At 51.8% G+C, this 22,454-nt stretch overlaps 1 long non-coding RNA gene across 1 annotated transcript in view; it reads left to right on the top strand.

Annotated features, from left to right (window-relative positions):
* The first annotated feature begins 256 nt into the window (after positions 1-256).
* LOC131398364 (uncharacterized) overlaps positions 257-22,454 on the top strand; it is a 29,612-nt gene continuing 7,414 nt past the window's right edge. The window contains exons 1-2 of the long non-coding RNA XR_009216862.1: positions 257-772; positions 4,641-4,835. This is a non-coding gene — a long non-coding RNA (uncharacterized LOC131398364). The remainder of the gene's footprint in view (positions 773-4,640; positions 4,836-22,454) is intronic.

Below are 22,454 nucleotides of genomic sequence, written 5' to 3'. Positions count from 1 at the left end.
GGCTCGCGCCGCGGACGCCGCCGAGGGAGGAGAGGCGGCCGCGCGGGGGGATGGGGGGACGCGAGGACGCCTGCGCAGTGGGAGCGGCCGGGCCGGGCGGCGGGGAGCGGCGGGAGTGGGAGGGGGGCAGGGCGGGCTGGCCCTAACGGTCTATTTCAAGGTGACGTCACCTACTATAAATAGCTGCCGCCGCCGCCCCGCCCGAGAGCCGCGCAGGCGCCCTGCGAGTGCTGCATTTTACCGCCGCATAGGTGGAGGTGGGAGAGGAGAGTGGGGTGGGGGCTGCGGAGCCCCGGGACGGGGCGCGGTGATGGCGGCGGCGCAGGCAGCGCATTGTCATGGCCCCACCCTGAAAAGCGCCTGGGAATCCAGGTTAGAGGTCTGGCTTGAGAAGGGCCCAAAAAGCAAATAAACCTAGTGCTTGGAGAAGCCCGGAGGCCGCCTGCCCGGAGCGGCGGAGGGGCCCGCCCCCGCCGTCTCACCCTCCGGGAGCCCAGCCTGGCCGATGGGTCGGCGGGGCCACACCCCGCACTTGTTTCCGCAAGTGGACGGGGCGGGATTGGGTCCGGCCCTGGGGGACGGCCCCACACACACAGTGACTCACTGCGCCGCCACCCTGCGAGGTGGCCTTGGGCAGACTGTGCCCTCCGCGGAGGAGCGGCTGGGTGGGCCTGCTGGGACGAGTAACGTCCACGACACACCTACCAGGAGCCGCCCAGCGCTCGCCCTTCACGGGCCTAATCCAACTCAGTCCTCTCGACGCATCGTGCAGGTGGGCACAGCTGCTTCCCCCATCTTTCAAAGCCAGATTAGTAACTCGCTGAAGGTCACAGTCTGTAAGTGGTGGGACCAGGATCTGAGTTCAAATCCAGACTGGGCTTCCTCCTGTGGCAAAGAGGACGGTGAACCCGCTGGCTGGTCACTAAGCCCGTCCAGTTCTGGCATTCGATGCTGAGGGTCCCTCCTGCCAGGCCCTGGGCTGGACCCTGGACAAGCTAGGAAAATCCCGATGAGTAAAACACCGGGGATTTATGAACAACATGCCCAGGGCAGCATAGGAGGAGGGGCTTGAGGCTTGCTGAGAATTTTATTGAGCACCTACTGCATGCTCAGCGCTGGGGGAAGGAGGAGCTGCGTGCAGAAGCTGAGATCTGAGTATGCAAGAGCAGGTAAACTGGACCTTAAAGGAGATGAGAGTCAGGGAAAGGTATTAGGGAGTGGGATCTACCAAAGGCAAAGGCTTGGCAGTGAGGATAGAAACAAAATCTGAGAGGTGAGAGAGAGGCCTGGCGTGGGAAAAGAGTTTGGATAAAACAAGATTATGGAGTATTGTCAATGCCAGCTGAAGATTTGAGGCATTATTATCCTTAGGTAATTGGGAACCACTAGAGGTGTGGAGCTATATTTCAGGCCAGGAATCTTGCTCAGGAGAGTAAGACGCATTAGAAGGGAGGGACTGGAGAGTGGGCCTTATCTGGCCTCAGTTTTAACATTTGGACATTGGACTTGAAGGAACGTGAAAAGCACTGTAGAATAGAAATCCTGGAATGTCAGAGCTGGCAGGACCCTTAGAGTCACTGCTGTCCAACTTCTTATCCTACATAAGGAGAAACAGGTCTGAGGAGGAGGAGAGGCTGTCCCCAGTTTACACAGCCAGTGAGCAGAGCTGAGGCCTCCATACCAGGTCTCCTGACTCCCGAGCCTTCCTCCTGCTGTGATGCTAAAGTGAGGCCCTCAGCACCCATGAAACAGGATTTGAGTGTGGGTCTGGGAGGAGGCCCCCACCCCAGGCTTCACTATGCATTGAAGAGTCACCTTCGCTAACTACGATGGAATCGAGGTTAACAAACCAGGCTGATATTTTCCCTAGTGAATATCTTTAAAGAGTGTGATAGCTAATGATTAATTGTCCACCCCACCCTCCATGAGGCTGGGGTTCCAGTGAGAGGTAGGAGGAAGGCCAGCACTGGCGGGGTGGTGGGACCTCCACAGTTCCTTCCAGCTCTTAGAGGGGTTAGAGCCTTTCTAGCTTTTCTGATCGTGTTGGACAGAGATTGATTTCTTAACAGTGAAAATTAGGTGGACTGGAGCATTCTAATCACATTCAATTCTAGTTGATTTTAACATTCATAAATGTCAAATGGGGGACACTTTGGTTCTCTCATGAAGCTTTTCTTTCCTTCTCACCAAACTTCACTGTCTCTACTTCCTCACCTCCCACCCACCCTTCAGCTCAGTGTACTCTGGCTCTGCCCCCACTCCTCCACCTAGCCAGCGTTCCTGTTGTCAAATCCAAGGTCACTTTGTAGTCCTCACCTTCCTGGCCCTCTTGGCTGCACGGGGCACAACTCCTAGAGCATCAGAGACAGGCTCTCCTCTTAGCTCTCATGACCCTTCTCTCTCCTGTCTTCCCCCTGCTGCTCTGGCCGCTCCTCTTCTGTCTCCTGTGTAGGCTTGTCTTCTCAGCCTACCCTGAAATGCTGGGGTTGCTCAGGGCTCCATCCCAGGCCCTCTTGTCACTCTGCCCTAGTGGGTGACATCATCCACGCCAACTCTTGAGGAGGAGGGAACATGTACCACGTTCCCAGCACTGGGCGAGGGGCTTTGCAGAGACGGGTGTATTGTTCTCCTCAGGATACTCGTGTAAGGTTGGCACGATTTTCATTTCCCTTTTACAGATGAGGCAACTGGCTCAAAGATGTTCCCTGATTTGAATAATGTCACAGCTGGTATCAGCAGAGCCAGGATTCAAACTCAGGTCCAGCAGACTCCCCAGCCTGACGGCCCCACAATTCCCCAGCGTTAGCTGAGAAGGGGCCAAGGCGTGACTCCACTTTTGGGGTCATTCAGGTTGTGAAAAGCACACACAAGCCTCCCCTCTTATAGCCTACACACTTCTAGCAGCACCCACCTTCTAGTAGCACCCACCTTCTTCACCCTAGGGAGAGAGCTGCCGACTCTCCAAAACCTCATAAATAAAGACTAGGACAATCGCCTTGGACAGTTTGCCTCCTCCTAGGGCTCTAAGTCCCATCAAGAAACATGGCCTATGAACAACTCCGAAGACAGCCCCTGAACCAGCGGAAAGGGGCTGATGATTAATGTTAAACATTCAGTGTTGGTCCAGAGCTCAGAGCAGGTCCCCAGTGCAGGGGCCAGGTCTGCTGCATCTTCACCTGGTACAGGTCTCACTCAGGGAACAGAGCCAACCCCCTCTGGCTACCTGAGGACGTGTATGTGGTGTGATGGAGGAGAAGGATCTGGACCTGCGTCTGAATCCTGCTCTGCCAGTTACCAGCTGAGTATCCTCGGGCAAGCCTCTTGTAAACCAGGACTAACCACACCTGTTTCTTGGGGTTGGGAATGGGCAAGAGCGCACGTGTACCACACCTGCACAGTGCCAGCACATGGGAAACACCAGCCATCACAGCTATATAATAATTCCTTGCTGCATCCCACCCTGAGCCAGCGGTAATGACTGCCCTCATGCGGGTCTGAATTTCCAAAGCATTGCCAGAACCCTCCGCTGGAGCCCAGTGAATAGGTGACCCAGAAAAGGCACGTCCTGATTTTGCCTCTGGTACTCTGGGACACTCTGAGCTTCCTGAGAAGTCCGGACACCAAGGGACATATTACAAAGAAGACCTGGTATTGTTCTGGAGAGATGGCATGCACACTGTTGGCATGGTTACCGTCCTGAGCAGGAGGGGCCACCCGCCCACAGATTTGTGTCACCCAGATAGGATTTTAATTTTTTTTCCCAAATGCAGGCCTCCTGCTGCCCAAGTGACCTGGCTGATCCTGAGCCACTGATGATAACACCGGCCCCAACAGCATCAGCAGCAGCTCTTGTTTATTACTCACTGGCTCTCTCCCTGGCTTGGGGGTAAACACTTTACCCTCATATACTATCTCACCAAATCCTCACAACCTTGGAAGGAGGTTGTTATCCCTGTTATATGGACAAGGAAAATGAGACCTAGAAGGGTCAGACACTTGCTCGGTGGTCAAGGCAGTCACCCACAGCCGTCCCACTCACACCCACTTCCTGCCATTTGCTTTGTCCCCAGTGTCCTTTGCTGATACCAAATTCCACCCTGTATGTCTAAGATCAGCCTAAGCACACAGGTTTCAGGATCATCCAGAGCCTTCCACAACTCTTTCAAAGCCCGCTTTAGGAGCAGATCAGCTCCGGAGGCAGCTTTTGGCATTAAGAAGTGTGAAAATGTCCTGGTAGCTGCAATCTGTGAGCTGGTGCAGCTTGGAGCCCCATTCTCAGCACCTGCCCCCCTCAAGCTTGTTCAGAGGAGCTCAGCTCTGGGGGAGAGGGTGAAGCTGTCACCTATGGAATCGCAGTTAAAAGGAGGGAGAAAAAGGCTTTTGCTTCAGTTCTGCAGATGGTCGGGGACTTGTTTCTTAGTCAGAATTTTCTAGATCCTTTGGCTGGAACCATCTGGATAATTGCCTCAAGCTTCTGTGTGGTTCCCACGAAGTGGGCCCAGGTGGGAGGGGCTTGTGGTCTGGGAAAGCTGGAAGATGGGGCCTGAGTGCTGTGACTTCCCCTCTCTGAGCCTTAGATCTCTTATCTGTAAAATGGGAGGCTGCATTGGTGGATGGCAGAAGTCCTTTTTTTTTCCCAGCTCTGAAGGTCTAGGGTATTTCACCACTGGAAGTTCAGCAAATAATGGCATGACAATTCAGAGGATGAATCAAGGAAGCTTCAGAGGACCAGTGTTTGGACCATGTCAATACATGGAGAGGAAGAGGGTAACAAGGACCTACTCCATAGCAGATCATGGGGCAGCAGTTTGCCAGTGTGCTCCCACTTGGTTAAGGTAAGGTCAGTATTATTGTTTCCAGTTTACAGATGAGGAAATTGAGCCCCAGGGAACTGAAATGTCTTCTCAACTGCAGCACAGAAAGGGGCAGAAACCAGGATCCAGACCCTCTCTATCTTCACCATTCTTTGCACTGCTGCCCCTGACCTTCTGAGAGCCTGAGAACATTCTTTTGGTTGTTGAGCTGTGAGCATAACTGTCATCAGCTGCTGCTTAACTGGTACCCTGGAAAGTAAGGGAGAGGATCGCTGCGTTTTCACCTAGGTTCCCTGCCAGGCAACTGTGCTAAAAAACATCTTTTCTTCCTAGTATGTTAGTAGGAGGTGAGCAGATTGCTACAGCCTTCTGTCTTCTTCCAGACAACAATGGCAGGCTGGCTCCAACTCAGGCAACAAAGGGATCTGGGAGGACCAAAGCCACAGGAGAAAGCCGACGCCAGGAGGCTGGTCCCTGCAGACACAGCACTGAGCTGCTGCTGGGGTCATGGGTAGGACCCATTCCCCTTTACTTTTTTTGTGTGTGTGTGAGGAAGACCAGCCCTGAGCTAACATCCAATGCCAATCCTCCTCTTTTTTGCTGAGGAAGACTGGCCCTGGGCTAACATCCGTGCCCATCTTCCTTCACTCCACATGGGATGCTGCCACAGCATGGCTTGCCAAGTGGTGTGTCGGTGCGAGCCCGAGATCCAAACCGGCCAACCCCGGGCCACCGCAGCTGAGCGCGCGCACTTAACCACTTGCGCCACCGGCCCAGCCTGCCCCCCCCCCCATGCCCTTTAAAAGATACAAGGTTCTCCCCCTGGCCCTTCATAACCTGACCTTGGCCCATCTTACCAAGCTCATCACCCACTCCCTGGATGTCCTAGGCCCACCAGGTGCCCAGAGTCTGCCCACAAGTTTCTACCAACTAGAATGTCCTTTCCCATTCCTCTACCTCTCTGCTTCTTAAGTCCTTTAACGTCCAGCTGAAATCTTACCTCCTCTAAGGAGCTTCCCAGTTCTCCCCTTTAAGAAGCACTCTCCTCTCCTGCCCACTCCCACTGTGACCCTGGTATCCAGTTCTTTTCTGCATCAAGTTCTTTTGGTGGGATTGGTGTTTACCGCCGGGCTAGGGGCATCAAGCACCATGCTGTGCAATTTAATATCTGATCTCATTTAATCCTCGTGACAGCTATGAGGTGGGGATTCCTCTTATACCCATTAAAGAGATGGGGAAACTGAAGCTCGCCTACCCGAGGTCACGTAGCTGGTAGAGGCAGAGCCAGGATTTGAACCCAGGTCTTTCTGACTATAAAGTTCATGCTCTTTGGCACTTATACCTCCTGCTTCCCACTTCCTGAGGAAGTTGCCGTTTCTCTTATAGAAGGTAAACACCAGAGGATAGGGCCTGTGTTTCATTCATCATCTGAGCCCCTGGGGTGCACCTCTCCATGAGTGCTGAATTGAACCTGATCACACCGTGTGTATATTGCAGAAATTCCACCACTAGAGCCTTCTTCGTGAGTGGCCAAGGTCTTTCAGGAGGGGGAACACTTTAAATGGGCTGACAGCTAACTGATTAATTGACAGCTGAGTGGAAGATAAGACAAGGGAGGGAGCAAGGGGGAGGAGGGCAAGATGGCAGGAGCTAGGAGGGGGCTTAAAGGAGGAGGAGGGCTCCTGGGTTGAATCTGGCCAGCCTGCAGTTACTCAGAGAACGAGACCTGGAGTTACCAGACCCAGCCTCAAGTTCCAGCTCTTCTGCAGTAGCTGACGCAGCCTGGCTAGGTCACCGCACCTCACCAAGCTTCAGTTTCCTCTTCCATAAAAGGGGCATGTTGCTGTTCATACTAGACCCCCCTGGGCTGTTGCCAGGAGGAATGAGGCTGTGGCTTTAAGAGAGAGTAGGTGCTGCCTACTGGGCACTTGTGACAATGCTGTGACCTCCTTTAAATGGGGACAGTTGGAAGATCAGCCCAACCTGAAATGCCCGCCTCATGAAATCACTGGGCCCTAGAGGCCTGGGGGCAGCAGGGAACTCAGAATCCCAGACTCATAATAAGGATCTTGGAGACAACTCAGGTTGGCTTTCTTACTCTGAGAGCATAGCATGGTGGACCCGATAGCCAGCTCTGCCAGCAGATGGGCCTGGCTCCAAACCCAGCCCCCACTTGCTGTGTGGCTTTCTGCATGTCACTTTGCCCCTCTTAGACTGGTTCTTCATCTTTAATATGGAATTAAAAATAGTTCCTTTGTCACAGCTCTATTGGGATGATCAGAGACCCAGGCAGTGACAGCTGGTATTAGTATTAAATACGGGGAGCTGAGGCTCAGAGAGGGAAAGTAATTCACTCAGGGTCACATAGCAAGTTAGCAGCAGAACCAGATCTATGCTCAGGCCTCCCAAAGCCAAGGCCTAGGCTTGTCCTCAGACAGCTGTGGCCTTACCTCAAAGAAGTCCGAGACCAGCCTTGGAAATGCAGCCGAGGAACTCACACTGGGATCACTGGTGAGATTCTGTGTCTTGCTGAGCTAAGACAGCTGCTTGGGTTGCCTATGGCTGGAGAATGGCAAAAAGCCCAAGTCAGAGCATGGGGTCATGTGCCCAGCCTGGGATCTAATCCTGTATAACCAATATAATCCCGCGTCACAATATAACCCTGGGCATGTCAGCTCGCCCCTTTGAGCCTCAGTTTCTCTGCTCACCAAATGCGGGGAGGAATTCCTGGCAGGGCAAAGGAATTATATAAAGGTGCAGAGCTATTTTCCTAAGAGCTACCCCTGAGCTCTCACTCTGCATCAGGCCCTGTGCTAGCACTACCCATGGCTTCATTTAGTCCTCATAGCAACCTGTAAGATGGGAACCCAGTTTGCAGATAAATGACTGGGAAGGGATGGAACCAGGATCTGAACTCTGATCCTGTTCCCTCTGCCTGAAACACTTACCCCTCCTCTTTCTGTACCTAACTCAGGCTCCTTCTTCAGGTTTCAGCAGAACCCTCTGGAAGGATCCCTCAGCCTCAGGCTGGGGCAGGCACCTGCTCTGGTCCGCAGTACTGGGTTTGCCCCTCTGCATTGAGACTGTGTCTCCCTCTCCTCAGCCAGACGGGGAGTCCCATGATGCAGGGACCTTGTCATGCTCCTGGCTGTATCCCCAGAGCCTAGCACTGTGCTTGGCATACAGCAGGTGCTCAGTAAATACTTGCCAAATGACTGAATGCATTGTGTCAGCATCAGGATGCCATCCAGGCCCTGAGGGAGCCAGGGAGATGAGAGGAAAGCTTTTGGACTCTTGCCACACGTTACATTAGCAGCATCTTCTCCAAGTCCCGACAGCCAGTCTCCTGGGACGCCATTTGAGCCAGCTGAATTCCAGTTACTGCTTCACCTTGGAAAGGCAGCCGCAGCCCTCACCAAGCAGCCCAGTAACTGACGTCACAGCGGTGCCAGGAGCTGCCCTGTTAATATTTAATGTGGACTTCACTGCGGCAGAGCTGCAGGCTCGAAGAGCTGGAGGGGGCCATGCAGAGTCTCCACAGGGTTGTGAGGATGGCACAGATGGAAAAGGGCTTCATAAACCAGAAAGCCCCTCACACATGTGCAATACGCTGACCCATTTTAGTCCCTGGCTTAACTCAGAAAGAGCTAGGGCAGCATGTGCCTGCAGTGGGACAAGGAGAATGCTGACTGAGCCCGAGCAATAAATATATGGAGGATTAGGGGCTCCCAGGGACATTTCCTGGAGTCAGTGGGAGGGCAGAGCACTGGCGCCAGCCAGACCTGGACTCCACTCCAGCACTGCGCAGCTGTGTGACCTGGGCAGCAACTGTACCTCTGAGCCTCAGTTCCATGATCTGTGAAATGGGCATAATAACACCTTCCTTGAGGGACTGTTGTGAGGATTAAATGAGACAAGTGATCCAGAGGAACTAGCTCAGCACATAGTAGGACCTTGGCAAATGCTGAGTCCCTTCTCCCAAACCAGACATGGGGCCTGAGGTTGGAGAGGAGGTGTGGGGGCACTTCATGCATTCATTGGTCAGAGTGATGTTGGAAGGGAAGAAGGAACGAGGGGGCACAGGAAGGGTGACCTTGGAGCCAACTGTCTCAGGTTTGCACTTGTCACCATAGTGGGATAACACCCAGGAGAGATGTCAGAGAGAGGATGGACAGAAAGCCCCAGGATGGCAGGAACACAAGAGCCCTTATGGACCATCTCTTCTTATCGTCTGACCCCTTGATTCAGAAGATGAGGATGCTGAGGGCCCAGGAGGGAGCAGACCAGCCCAGAGGCTCACAGGGCAGAACTGGAGTCTGAGCTGGTCTGCAGTCACCCGCCTGAGATTGCGTCTGCTGAGGGATTTATCCCGGGCCGCCTACCCACTGGGGGAGGGAGGTGACATGATGAGATGCCCCCATTCCCTGGTGGGGACCTCCACTTCTCTGGCCAGGACAAAGCAGGACCCTCATCCTCCACCCCTTCCTGTCTCCCACCAGTGTGTTTTCCCACAAATCCTGGGAGCGTCCCAAAAGGTAAATCTGACCATGTCGTCCCCTGCTTAAAACCTTTCTGTGGTCCCACACTTAGGGGTGCCAGAGAAAATACGGGAGGCCCAGTTAAAACTGAATTTCAGATAAACAATGAATGATTTTTTTAGTATAAGAATGTTCCAAATATTGTATGTACACAATTATACTAAAAAATGATTCACTGTTTATCTGAAATTCTAAGTTAACAGGACAACCTGTATTTTTACTTGCTAAATCAGGCAACCCTGTGCAAACTGCCTTCAGGAAAAAGGTCAGAGTCTTTAATTGGCCCATTGTGGCCCCAAACTCATCCTTTCCCTCTCACAGGAACTCTCTGCTTCAGACACAACCCTTTGCCTTTACTTGAGAATCCCAAGCTCTCCCTCCCCTCTGGCCTTTGCAGATGCTGTTCCTTCCGCTGGGACCCTTTTGGTCCCTCCAACTCAGCCCTCTGCCCCACCATGCTTGACCTGACTCATCCTTCACACCTCTGAAGCGCTGCAGCTTCCTCCTGGAAGCCTTCCTGGCTCTCCTGGCCTGGGTGGTGCCTCCTTTGGGTTTCCACCACGCCTTGGGCAGGTCCTCTGTCTGTCCTGGTCATTTAGTGCACAGTCGGGGTTCAGCAATATTTGTTGCTTTGAATTGCTCAATTCCACAGCCCCTCACACTTCCCCTATCAGCAGTTTCCCCTCCTTCAGCCAAATCCTATGTGCCCTGCAAGGCCCACTTGGAATCCTACCTCCTCCAGGCCTTCCCTGGGGCCCACAATCGCTCCCGCTCAGTCACCATCCTGCTCAGTGAGCCATCTTTTCAGCTCATAAGCTCAACAAGATCAGCACCCCTCAGCCTCTCCTGTGACCTACGGTGCCCAGCACTGTGCCTTCCTGCCAGATGGTGGTTAACAAACACCAGTGAGCTTAGAGAATGGCAAACTGAGCTCCTATGTTTGATTCTCCTCCCACTCTGGCCAATAACCAAAATCCTAACCCTGCCCTGAAGCAAAGCCTCCTACATCCTATATGCCTATAAAGGAGGCAGGGAGGCATCCTTAGTTCCCACTTGACAGAAGAGGAAACCAAGGACGTGGAGGAACCCATTGTTCAAGGCTCAGGTCTCTGGACCCCATCCTACCTCAGAGCCTTTGCACTTGCTCTTCCCTCTGCCTGGAACAGTCTTCCCAAAAATCTCCCCATGGATAATGTGGCAGATTAAAGATGGCCACAAATACTTTGCCACTCCCTGCATCAAGAGGTGGTATCTCTTTCCCCACCGCTTGAATCCAGGCTGGCCTTGTGACTTGCTTTGACAACAGGATGTGACAGAAGTGACCCTTTATGAGTTGGGATCCTAAGCCTTGAGGCCTTGCAGCTTCTGCCTTCACCCTCTTGGAACGCTGCCCCTAGACCACCACATAAGGCAGCCAGTCTAGCCATGTGATGGGGAGCTGAGGTGCCCCAGCTGACAGCCAGCACCAACTACTAGATGTGTGAGGCCTTCGTGGACCTTCCAGCCCAGCTGTGCCTCCAGCTACATGCGGCTGCATGTGTGACCAGGAGAAATGGGCAGAGGAACCACTCAGACCAACCACAGACTTGTGAGAAATAATCAATGGTGGTTGTAAACCACCAAGTTTTGGGGTTTGTTACATGGTTTTGGTTTTTACGTGGCCATAGATTGACTGAAACAAGTGCCTCTTCCTCATTAGGTGTCTGCTCAGATGTCACCTCCTCAGAGAGGCCTTTCCTGACCATCCTAGCTAAAACAGCACACCTCACAGCTCCCCACAACCCCTGCCACCCGGCCAGTCACTTTCTATCCCATTATCCTGTTTCTTCCTGTCCAAGGCATTTATCACCACTGAAATCACAATTTATTCACTTGTGACTTATTGTCCATCTCTTCCACTAGGCAGCAGGTTCCATGAGGGCAAGGGCTATAATGGTTTGTTCCCTGCTGTCTCCCTAGCGCCTGTGTGGTATCTGGCACAGGGAAGATGCCACAGATTGTTGGTGATGGTGCCCCTTGCTGATGTGGCACTTAAGGGAGCAGAGTGGCCAGCGTGAGCTCCTGCCTTGCCATGCCCTCAAAAACATGTGCCCTTGGGAGGGCAGGAGGGCAGGCCAGGTGGCTGGGCTGTGTTTCAGGGGCAAGAGCTTCAGGGAGCCCAAGTTGAGCAGGAAGGAAAGCAAACTGCCAAAACATTCATTTTGGGCTGGCCTCGTGGCTTAGCTGTTAAGTGCACGCGCTCCGCTGCTGGCGGCCCGGGTTCGGATCCCAGGCGCGCACCGACGCACCGCTTCTCTGGCCATGCTGAGGCCGCGTCCCACGTACAGCAACTAGAAGGATGTGCAGCTATGACATACAACTATCTACTGGGGCTTTGGGGGAAAAATAAATAAATAAAATTAAAAAAAAAAATTCGTTTTTAGCAGGGGCTCAGATTCAGAGCAAGGAGGTCCCAGGATTTTCTCTTCTCCAAGTCTACTGCTGATTGCCAGCAACCCAGCCACACCCTCCTGAAGGATCACAAAGCTGAGAAACTAGGCACTGGGAGACAATGTTGGGGACACTGAGTCACTCCTCAGGGGCCAAGGATTTCTAAGTCCCTAACACACAGCAGATCCTCTGAGCCACAGCCTCAACTGAGGAAATAATGCACACCCAAGAGCAAAAGAATCTGCATGCATCACCACTGTACAAGCCAGCCTGCTTTCAAGTCAGGTGGTCTCATATTGGAACTCTGGCTGCACTGTTAACGACCTGTGTGACCTTGGCATGGTGCCTAACCTTCCTGAGCACCAGTTTATGCATCTATAAACGGTGGACAATAAAGACCTCACAGCTAAGGTTGTGGTGAGGATTCAGTGAGATCATGCATGCTCAGCACAGCTTCAAGCAGAGTAATGTTAAAGTGATTATAGTTAAGCTTATGAGTATTTCTTCACCTGGGAGTGTATGAGGGGAGAAGGGGTGGAAAGCAAGGTTTCCAGTGGAACATGGACCCTTCCTGGGGACTGGAGCCACATTTAGGAGTTGCCTGGCAGGGACGAGGATTACGGTGTGAAACCTCTGGTCCACATTGAAAACATTGGAATGCCTGATTCTACTTGGCACTGTTCTCTAAACAGATGAGAGGACCCCTCAGAGCAGCCCTCCAAACCTCCTGGAGGCCCCCTGGTATGGATAAGTCAATGGTTTGGAGTTAGAGCCCTGACAAGGATTCAGGAGGCTAGGGTTGGAGGTCCAGCTCTGGCACCAATATGCTGTGTGACATGGAGCAAATCACTTGCCCTCCTTAGGCTCTAGTGTCCTCATCTATAAAACGGGGAATTCTTCCCTGACTTACCAAACGCATAGCATTGTTGGGAGGATCAGAGAGGAGAGTGCTTTGGAAAGCATTTGCTGTTTGATGACTAAAAGGGGGATTGCTATTAAAACCAAAAGGACTATGGGAAATCTCTGAGCCTTCTGCTCAATTTTGTTGTAAACCTAAAAGTGCCCTAAAAATAGTCTATTAAAAAAAAAAAAAAAGATCCCTGGATTCTCTAGGAAGGACCCTCTAAAGCCTTTAAGTTAGGCAGTATAATAGTCTGGCTTGCAATTTGCATGACTTTGGGCAAATGAGTTAATCTCTAGCATTGCCAGAGGTTTGGTTTTTCTTCTGCAGGAGACAGGAGCCCTGGGGCAAGAGAAGGGCTGGGAAGATGCTGTAAGGTACAGGATAGATGAGATAAAGGGGAGAAGCCCATGAGCCTCCCATACCCCTGGGCAACCAAGGAGGAGGGTTCCCCCCCTGACTGTAAGCTGAGGTGGGGGCTACCTGTTCCCCTTTGCGTCCCCTGCAAGCAGCCCTCTGGATCTCAGTTCCATTCCAGGTAGATGGTGACTCAAGTTGTTCTGCAGAAACTGGTCCCTCTGCCCCTGTTGCCATGGCGCTGCAGCATAGCCTGGCCAATCAGGAAGGAGATGGGTATCTGAGCCTCTGTTGCTAAAGCCAGAGCAGGACGCCTGGCCAATGGGAAGGGCGGCAGAGTGGGGCCACCATGGAAACCTCAGCCCCGAGTTTCCAGCCGTGTTTTGTCTTCATGCCTCATTTGCAGGGGGTAGACTGGGTTTTCTGCATTCATTTTCTGCAAAGAGCATCTTGCAGCCCTCAGAGGACATTCAGGAGTCAGAGCAGGAGTGCATGACAAGAGGCATGTTCAGAGAGTCAGAAAGGACCCCAGCCTAGCAGGGCACAGCTTCAGGTGTCCCCTTCATCATTCTTCCCCCAGATGCTCAACATCACCTGTGTCTATGATCTTAGCCCATCCCCAGAGCTCTACCTAGCCCCATCTGTCCTAAGAAATGGCTGTAGGCTGCAGAAAAAATCCCCACCTCCAGAGTAGGAAAAAGAACATGGACCTTACCCCCAAAGGGTGCTCTTCTGCCCTACAGCTTTGTGGCTTTGCACAAACTGCTCCACCTCTTCTATGTGCAGAGTAGTGCAGGAAGATAGATATAAGAGTCAGACACAGATGCTGCCCCTCTTTGTAAAATTAGAAGATTGGGCAAATGGGCTCTGTGATTCCTTTCAGATCTCACATTCTAGACTTAATGCTGTTTTAACCTTCAGGCTCTGGGTAAAGTGGATCTACAAGGAATAACTTTCCAAGGGGAGCCCTGTAAATAGTGCCAATGGGCACAAATAAGACTCAGGTTGCTTTGTGCCCTTAAAATGCCAGACCAGCAGGGCCATCAATTTTAGAGCTGAGGCCCAGAGGGGTGAATCTGTCTTGTCAAGGTCACACAGCTATGTGGATGCAGAGCCAAGAGTGGAAGCCCGAGCTCCCAGGCCCAGCTCTTCAGCCTGCAAGCTCTTCAAATCGGCCTTCTCACCCTTGGGCAGGCAACCAGGGAGCTGTGCATGCCCACACTCCCAACACCCCTTATTTTGCAAACACAGGCATAATAACAGCTGCAAGGGAAGGTGTGTCCCACCTCTTCCCCACTCTCTCCCGGCTTTCGCTCTGTTGCCTGGCAACAGTTCTATCCAGAAACCTAAGTGTCATCCTAATAACTCCCTCGGCCTCATCCTTCCCACCAAACCCATCGCCCAATCATGTCCGTTTATCTCCTAAATGGCCCTCGAGTCATCCACTTTTCCCCTCCCCCACCACTTGCCCAGTCCGAGGGTCCATCATGGATTTTCTGGACAAGCACATTGGCTTCTCGCAGACCTCCTGCTGTTACACTTGTTCATCCCATCCCCCGCTCCCATTTTCTATAACCACAGCCAGACTCTTTTAAAAATACAAATCTGATCATGTCACCTGATGCTTGCTTAGAACCTCTAATGATAAAATCAAAATTCTTAACAGGCCTAGGAGGCCCTGCATTGTTGGGCCAACACCCCCAACCTCATCTTGCCCTTGCATGTGCTCTGCCCTCTCTGCCTGGTACATTCTCCCCGCACCCCCCTCCCCATTCTTCTAGTTACTCCTACTTACCCTTCAGTTCTCAGTTTCACAATTACTTCCTTGGGGAGCCCTTCCTGACCTCCTGAATAGGTCAAATCACCCTGTTTCAGGCTCTCCTGGCACCATGTACCCCTTTTATCTGTAGCACTTATCACAGTTGCAATTTTATACTTACTCATGTAATTATTTGATTCATATCTGTAAGCCCTGCCCCACTTGATGTAAGCTTCATAAGGGCAGTGACTTTTTCTTGTTCTCTGCCTGAAACATATAGATGGCTGGCTGGCTGGCTGAACAGGTGGATGGATAGATGGATAGATGGAATATAGATGGATAGATGGGTGTATGGATGAATGAGTGTAGATGGACAGGTAGAGGGAGGGATGGATGGATAGATGCATATCTGTATGTATATATGCAGATATTGTTGGATGATGGATGGGTGTACAGATGGATGGGTGTATGGATATATGGATGGATGCTCTCATTTTTCCCAGCTTACTTAGATTTAATCATATCTCCTATTCTGTGGCTAGCCAATCTTCCCCCTGTTCATTCAACATACACCAAGCATCTCTGATGTGCCAGGAACGTGGCCACAGTGCTGTGGGAGCTCAAGGAAATAGAGATTGCCATGTGCTTGAAACTTAGATAATAATAATAGCTACTTCCAGTTAACACTTACTACTGTGTGCCAGAGACCAGTGTATGCTCTCCTCCTGGGAAGCTCCCCACTCCTTCTCTCTATTTATCCAGAGCCTAGTGGTGTCTCAAGGTTCAGTTTAAGTGTCACTGCCCCCAGGAACTCCTCCCTGATCATCCAGCCCTCGCCTGATCTCCCATCCTCAGAAATGCCCCAGCACAGAAGTCTGGGCCACTCTTGCTGGCCCTTGCTCAAAATTTGCTTGATGTTATCCTTTCTCTGTGAGTCTCTTGCTCTCCACCAGACTCTAAGTTCCCTGGCGACAGGATTCACATGTCACAGAAGGCCCATCTGTGGGCTGGGCATTGTACACACACTCCTTTTTTAATCCCCACAGAACCCTGAAGGAGGCAGGATTACCCCCGATTTTAAATAGGAAACTGACTAGGCCGAGATCACAGAGATTAAGTGGTGAAAGTGATGCTGAAACCAGGTTGAATCTAAGACCAAGATTTTTTTTTTTTTTTCTTGTGAGGAGATCAGCCCTGTGCTAACATCTGCCAATCCTCCTCTTTTTTTGCTGAGGAAGAATGGCCCTGGGCTAACATCCATGCCCATCTTCCTCCACTTTATATGGGATGCCGCCACAGCATGGCTTGCCAAGCAGTGCGTCAGTGCGCGCCTGGCATCCGAACCGGCGAACCTCAGGCCACCGCAGTGGAGCACGCGCACTTAACTGCTTGCACTACCGGGCCGGCCAAGATTCTTACTTGGTACCCCCAGGCCCGAACAGTTCCTCCAACAGCCCTGAATGCAGCTGCTCCACCTGTGCCTGAACACCACCAGCTGTTGGGCAACCCAGTCTATTGTTGAATACCTGCCTGTCAGAATCTTTATTCTAACCCAGTTGAAATGTGCCTATCTGAAACTGCTACCCAGTGACCCCAATTCTGCCCCCTGGGGGCAGCCAGCACAAATGTGTCCTCTCTTCCACATGGCAGCCGTCAATAATTTACAGCCAGCTCTCATGTCTCCCCTACATCTTATCTTCTCCAGAGAGGGGCTGCAGAACAGAGAGAGTGCTAACCCAGAACTTAGAAAACCTGGGTTCTCATCCTGGCTCAGCTGCTGTCCACGGACCAGTAAATTTCAAAAGAAAATTAAGTAGGCGATTTGACAAACAAGGACATTAAAAAAAAAAAGCTATCGCCACCTCCCATCACCCTTGTTTCATAAAAGGGCATCTTGACACACAAAAAAGTGGGGCAGACAATCTAAGAATTCATTTAGCTTTATGAAAACTCCCTACGTGGTCCCTATTTTTCTCATTTTGCCTTGTCCTGGTGCAGACTTGGGGCGGGGGGCGCGGGGACTGGTCTGTAGCCTGAAGGACCACTGCTCCAACCAATTAAAGAAAACACCATCAGCCAGAAAAACCAGAACAGAGCACTCCGCCATCAGGACACCATAGTTGCCCTGTTTCGAGAGGGAAGGAAAAGCTGAGTTTCTGGCAGTGAGACAGCCGAGTTTAGGAAGCGAGACAGACTTCTCCATTGTGTCACAGCTTCACGTCCAGTTTCTATCTTGGCTTAGATGAGCAAAGGCTTTCCCCACTCTTGTCACTCTGTGGCCACTCTGTGAAAGCGGCATGGCAAGCAGGGGCTACCCACGGCCACGTTGCTAGCAAGTGGAACCTCCTGGATATCAGGAGGGCTGTTCTGGCTCCACAGCAGGAGGCCAGTGAGAAAGGCCGGTTGGTTATGCAAAGGCAGCAGATTTTCTCTTGGGGCAGTTCTGTGCTTGATCCGAAGGGCTACCCTCCACCCCAAAGGCTTTTTCCCCCTCATTCATTCACTCATTCCTTTAATATTTATTGAATACTTTGTGCAAACGAAGTATTTTGTGCAAACGGAGAGCAAAGAACGACTTGGTCTCTGTTCTCATGGAGCTTAGCCTCTAATAGGGAAGGCAGATGTTAATCCAAGTGGAAGGAAGAGAGCAAATGTACAACTGTGATAAGTGCTACCGCAGAGGCACATGTCGCCCTGAGAGTGTGCAATAGGGAATTCCCCTTGTCAGAGGTCACGAGAGGCTGGGACACTAATGACTGAGCTGACATCAAGACGAAGAGCAGGCACGGACCAGGTGAAGAAGGAGGGAGAGCAAATTCCAGGCAAACTGCCTGGTGTGGGCTGAGCATAAGTCACATGAAAGCTAAAATAAGGCCTGTGTGACCGCCGGAGGTCGAGCAATGGGGAAAGACGTGCAGGATGAGGCTGGAGAGGTAGGTGGGGGGCTCATAGGCTACTTTAAGGGGTTTGGTCTTTTTCTGAAGTGAAATAGGAAGTCACTGAAGGGTACTGAGCAGGCAAAGTGGCATGATATAAGTATTATTACATGAAGACAGAGGAAATACCAGTTGCCTCTTCCAGGAGTCAAACTGGTGATGGATGTTAACTAGACTGCATGCTGATCATGTTGCAATAAATACATATATTGAATCATCATGTTGTATACCTGCAACTAATATGATGTCATATGTCAAGTATATCTCAATTAAAAAAAACAGCTGGTGATGATGGTGGTGGTGATAATAATGACAAAAATAATAATAAGAGAGCTAATGTTACTGAACACTATGTCCCATGCACTGTTTTAAGCACTCTATGCATTCATTCATTTAATCCTCACATTCACCCTATGAGGTGGGCACTGTTATTATCCCCATTTTACAGCTGACAAAACTGAGACACAGAGAGAGATTAAGTAACTTGCCCAAGGTCACACAGCTTGTAGGTGGTAGAGCTGGCAGATAAGTGAATGACCTCTGAGCACTCCAAGAAATTACTGTCTTAAAGAAGTCATGCAACAGGGAAATGCTGTCCTACAAAAGTGTCTGGGGACGGCGACTGGGAATAAACCTGAGTTGTAACTTAGGCCCTTAGTCCATGTGGTTGGCTCTGTGAACAAGCACTCACTGAGCATCTGCCGTGTGCTAGGCACACTGCTGTAAGTATTGAGGACATGGCAGGGACAAAAACAGTCCTGGAACCTACATTCCAGTGAGGAGAAAAGACAATGCGTGAGTGGGCAAATAACCCACATGATTTCAGGTGATGACAAGGGCTGTGAGGAAGAGATAGCAGGGCAGTGTGATGGGCAGTGATGGGCAGAGGGGTGGTGCTTCTCTAGACAGGGTAGTCAGAGAAGGTGACAAGTGACACCAACAATGAAGAAGCAACTGAGCCACGATCTTGGGAAGAGGGTTCCAAGAAAAGGGAAGAGTCGTGCAAAGGCCCCTAGGCAGGGGCAACCTTAGCTTGCTCATGGAACAAAGAGAAGAAACAGTGCATCATTCCAAGCGAGCAGGTAGAGATGACAATGGAGACAGAAGCTTCCAGAAGCCCAGGCCCTGTAGGGCCTTGTGGACTGTGGCAAGGAGTTGGGATTTCATCCTGAATTGATGGGAAGTCACTGAAGGGTTTTCAAGCAGGGGAATGATATGACCTGTTCTGTTTAAAAGAGAGCACATTGGTAGCTGTGAGGAGAATAAATTCTTGAAGGCAAAGACGATGCAGGTGGACCAGTTAGGTTGCTGCGGCATCAAATTAACGTGGAGATGGGGAGAAGGGTCAGATTGCAATATATTTTTGCTAATGAGTTAGATGTAGGGGTTGAGGGCAGGAGATATAGGATAACGCCCATGCTTTCAGCCTGAAAAACTGGGTAGATGGTGGTCCAGTGACTAACATGAGGAAGACTGTGGGAGGAGCAGGTTTGGTGGGAGACAGGACGACACAGCTAAATCGAGTTGTTGTGTTTTAGACACATCCAGTTTGTTAGCCTCTTAGATCTCTAGGAAGAGGCCAAGAAGGCAGCTGGATAGGTGGGCTGGAGTTCAAAGGCAGGGTCAGGGCTGGGTCTCAAGTTGAGACTTGGGGCGGGCATGTAGATGGTAATTAGAATCATGGGACTGGGTTGCCTGCGGAATGAGATGCAGAAAAGAGGTCCAGCGGCTGGGATCCTCCAATGTGTGGGGACTGGACAGAGGTGTAGAGGCCAGCAAGGGAAGGTGAGAAAGGCCAACGAAGGAGGCCACAAGGAAAGTCCACCCTGGCCCAGCTCTCCGCTGACCAACCTTGTAACCTCAGGCAAGTTGTCCCCGCCTTTAGACCTCAGTTTCCTTTTTGTAAACCAGGGGGGTGGCTTTACTCATCACTGAGGTGGCTCCAGCTTGGTCATTCCGTGACGCTCTTGCGGCCACATGCGAGATGAAGAAATCAAAGCTCTGGCTCACCCACCTCGTTTCTAGGCCTTCTATAATTGGCTTGCACTGGCCAAATATTCAACAAAACACAGCCCAAAGGCCCACCACCGAGGGGCAGGGGGCAGGGCAAAGTGATGGTGACCTGGAGTGGAATCCAAACTCTGCCACTTGTCAGATGGGTGACCTTGTGTGACCCCAATTCTCAGTTTCTTATCTGGAAAAGTGGCCAATAATGCCCACCATGAGGGGGTGTCGCTAGAACTAAGGCAGGTAGCATGCAAAGCACCCCGCACAGCTCCAGGCATGCATGCAGTCATTGCCAGTTCCTCTCTCCTTTGGGAAAATTTCTTCCCTGGATCAGAAGAGTGGGATTCCAGGGTGCCTTGACCCTTGTAGAATAATGCAGTCCTGCTGCCAATCAACCCCAAGGCTGCCAGCTCAGTGCCACCTCTGCCCCTCCCCTGCACGGCACGTCTGCCATCACAAGAATCAGGAGTCTGCAAAGACTGACTGACTAGCCAGAGCCTGGGGCACTGTGGGGGCTGGGAGGGAGGGGGGCACAGCTTCCAGGGCTGACCATCACTGTAGACTGGAGCCTTTTCCCAGGCTGCATTAACTAGGCTGGCAAAGGGCAGTGATATGACAGCAGGGAAACGCTTCAGCAGAGAGCAAGTTGGAGCTCGGGCCAATGTGTTCAGCCCCGATGACGGTTCCTGGCTCCACGTCTCCTAGAGGCAGCCCTGGGGAGAAGGCTGGAGGGGGAGCTGGGCCGGGAGCCTGGATTCCTGGCTCCGCCTGTCACAACAATTAGATTAATGGCTCCACTTATCAGGCCCCTCCACTGTGCCAGACCTCGTACTAAGTGCTTTACCTAAGCACTCTTTAACAACCCTGCAAGGACGGCAAACACATTCCTATCGAAAAGATGAGGAAACTGAGGCTGAGAGAAGACAAAGCCTTGCCCAAGATCATCCAGACTTCCAGACACTCCTCTTGATGATGCGTCAGACAGGCAGGACCCCTTCTATAGCCTGCAAGGCCCTGCGTGATCTGGTCTCTGCTTCCTTCTCCAGCTACACCAGCCCCCTCACTCTCCCTCCCCCTCTCCCTTGGGCCCACCAAGCTTCTTTCCATCTCAGAGTCTCAGGGTCTTCACAACTAGGAGCTCCCCCTCCCCACCCTTCTCTGCCCTTTGCAAGCCCTGCCATCCGTCAGGTCTCCATGGAAATGTCCAGGAAGCCTTCCCTGAGTCCTAGACTAGGTTGGGGCCCCGTCAAACCTCTCACAATGACCTCTCCTTGGCCTTTGGAGCACTTTTCACAAGTATATTTCACAACCATAACAATAGTGATTTGGGTAATGTTTTGTTCACCGTCCCCTCCTGTATCTGCACAATGCCTGGCACATTGATGGTTCTTAATATACTTGTTGATGGGAGAACAAGGACTGAAAACCTGCACGACAAATGAGCGAATAAACCACAAATGAATCTCCATCTTGCAGGGACAGGCTGGCTGTGATACTGCCGGGAGACAGGGACTTATATAAACGGCCATGTCTCTTATAGTCTAAATCATAAAACCTGATAGAAACAGTATCTTCTAACCACATGGATGCTGGAGCGGTGTGTGAAGAGATCCCAAGATTTTGTGTGGTGGGAGGTGGACACCCAGCTCCCTGCATAGGTTAGGTCCCCAGACCAGACCAGCTTCTCTCTGTCATCCCCCAATCTCGACTCCAGCAGTGGCAGCCAGTCTCCTGCTTCCTGCAGGAGACGGTAGCAAGGGGGTGGTCAGACCTGCCTCTCATCTCGCAAGGGGAAGTGTACCCCATTTCACTTCTGCTTTGAGGCGAGACACATCCTGTGTGTCAGACTACCCAGGGAGTGCTCCTGTCCTCCTAGCCCCAACCACCAACGGTGGCCAGTGCAGTGATCAGGCACTGGAGAGCCTGGGAACACGGCCTTCATCCCTGTGCCGGGAGCCCAGGCCCCACACTCTGCCCTTCCTCCTTCCGGATGTGGCTTCCCCACCGTGGGAGCCATGCTCAGTGGGCTTGTTTCTCCCACGCCCCATCCCTTTCTAACGGGAAGAGCCCTGGGGATGGAGAATCCTGAGTTCAATCCTTCCTCTGCAAAGTGGGTGCTCAGTAACCCTGGGTAAGTGCCTCCACTTCCCTGGACTCGGTTTCTCCTCTGAGAAGTGGGGGTACCACCACTCACCAGCCTCCCTTGGGGCTGTCCTCAGGTTCGAGCACTAGGACGATGGGAGCACACTTGCTTGGGGTTCAATATAGAAGTAAGCTCTTGCTATCACCTTTCTTCTGCTTTTCCTCCTCTCTTCCCAAGTTTCAGACTAGCTGGTGGTATACCAAGTTTTTGGCAGACCTGCTACCACATTCAAAACAATGTTGGAATGGCCTCCCTTAGGGGAGTGTTGACAGTGCTCCCTTATTTTGTGCCACTCAGACACCTTTGCCAAGCTGACGGCATCAAATCCTGTGACTCTTTGAAGAAGGCAGAGAAACACTGTCATCATCACCCCACCCCCAAACTTGAGGTCCAGTGAGGTGAACGGATTTGCTCAGGATCACACAGGTAGTCGGCACTAAAGTCAGAAAAGAAGAGGGCCGGCCCCGCGGCTTAGCGGTTAAGAGCGCGCGCTCCGCTATTGGCGGCCCGGGTTTGGATCCCGAGTGCGCACCAACACACCGTTCCTCCGGCCATGCTGAGGCCGCGTC

The sequence above is a fragment of the Diceros bicornis genome, chromosome 35 (assembly GCF_020826845.1).
Source record: "Diceros bicornis minor isolate mBicDic1 chromosome 35, mDicBic1.mat.cur, whole genome shotgun sequence".
NCBI classification, from domain to species: domain Eukaryota; kingdom Metazoa; phylum Chordata; class Mammalia; order Perissodactyla; family Rhinocerotidae; genus Diceros; species Diceros bicornis.
The sequence above is the reverse complement of the archived record's forward strand: the minus strand, read 5'-3'. Positions and strand labels throughout refer to the sequence as shown.